Source organism: Melitaea cinxia, chromosome 18 (assembly GCF_905220565.1).
Source record: "Melitaea cinxia chromosome 18, ilMelCinx1.1, whole genome shotgun sequence".
Classification (NCBI taxonomy): Eukaryota; Metazoa; Arthropoda; class Insecta; order Lepidoptera; family Nymphalidae; genus Melitaea; species Melitaea cinxia.
In genome coordinates this window covers 7,160,464-7,162,022 of record NC_059411.1, presented here as the reverse complement: position 1 = coordinate 7,162,022, position 1,559 = coordinate 7,160,464, and the positions used below count along the sequence as shown (strand labels likewise).

The window sequence follows — 1,559 nt, the reverse complement described above, 5'->3', positions numbered from 1 at the left end:
AGAATTGATCACAGTAATTGGCAAATTTACATTAGAAGCCTATTTGATGCCAGGTCAGCCTTACAAAATGTATTTTAATATTTCATATTATTCTAATATTATTACAGCAACTAAATCTATATACGAGTATATAAATGAAAAGAATTTCCCAAATGTATGAATGCGTAAGCTTCTGAGCGACTGCGCCAATTTCATTATCTTTTTTATTGATGCTATGTAATGATATATATTTTTTTGTGTTTGTGTTTCTCTGTGTCTTTCCGGATCTCTAATGCACCCCCGTGAAAATGAGTTTCATTTTTAAGATTGAATCATTAAAAATTTAGAATTTCATAATGAATTGAGACAATTGTCATTGCAATTTAAGTTAAATATTTTAGTATTGATCCATAAACTTAAACAAATTAGAGTCCACACTATCAGTCCCTGTGGCGCAGAGGATAGCGCGTTGGACTTCTAATCCAAAGGTCGTGGGTTCGATCCCCACCAGGGATGTATGGTTAGAGCGACAAGTCTTTAGCTTTTTTTTATTTAGTAATAATAAATTTTTAAGCCTTTAATTTTACAGATTTTTATTTACATTTCACTATTCTAATATTATGTAACAGTATTATGCTTCAAAAAGAGTTGTTAATATCTATTGCGAAGAGGTGATTGATGTCAAACTTTGATATTGTTTGTAAATAATTCAAGTGGTTAATTTAAAATGTCATAAGCACTACGACTACATGCAATTCTACTGCTAATGTACACGATAGACGATAGATCAAAATAAAGAAGATGTCAAAAAATGTAAACATTATGTATATATTAATACGTGAAGCAAAAACTTTGTACCCCTTTTGACAAAAATTGCGCGGACGGAGCAGTATGAAATTTTGCACACCTATAGTTTATATAGAGAAGGAGTGCAGCATGCTAATATTTTTTTTTAAATTATCCATAAAAAATACACTAAATCAATAAAAAAAAAACATTACACATACTACCACGTATTTGACACAAAAATGCATATATACTCTTTTGTTTATTATTATAGAAGTATAATCGTTACAGAACCTTAATAATGGTCAAACTTATAATTTAAATTAATTATGATCGAATTTCGATCACTGGCGACCTCTAGTTTAAATAGACTCATTTAGTCGTCAATAAGCGTATTTATCAAACTCAACTACAGACTTTAAAAACGAGATCGCTTTCAATAATAACCTTACCAAATATTTGTATTAAATGTTCCTACTCCAGAATGTTTAATAGATAACTGTGTATATTTATTAATTATATCTCTATCAAAATGTTTTCAACTCATATAAATAGACGAAAAAACTCTAATACTTATATTTTTGTTTTAAATGGTGATCTCAAACCTCGACTTAAATAGGCGTAGAGGCTTAGTTGTTTTTTCTGAGTTGATATATTATTTTATTTTGCATTAGCTTTGCAAACCTTGTCTTTCTGAATTTCTCAATAAAAAACAAAATTTATTATAAAAACTAGGACAGTGGAATGAACTTGTTTAAGCAAAACAAAGTGATCGTAATTAAAATCAAAATGTA

The 1,559-nt window shown here is 28.6% G+C and overlaps 1 non-coding gene across 1 annotated transcript; it reads left to right on the top strand.

The window, feature by feature from the left end:
* The first annotated feature begins 422 nt into the window (after window positions 1–422).
* On the top strand, window positions 423–495 carry Trnar-ucu. The gene has a single exon. It is a non-coding gene; the product is annotated as a tRNA-Arg (tRNA).
* The last annotated feature ends 1,064 nt before the right edge of the window (window positions 496–1,559 follow it).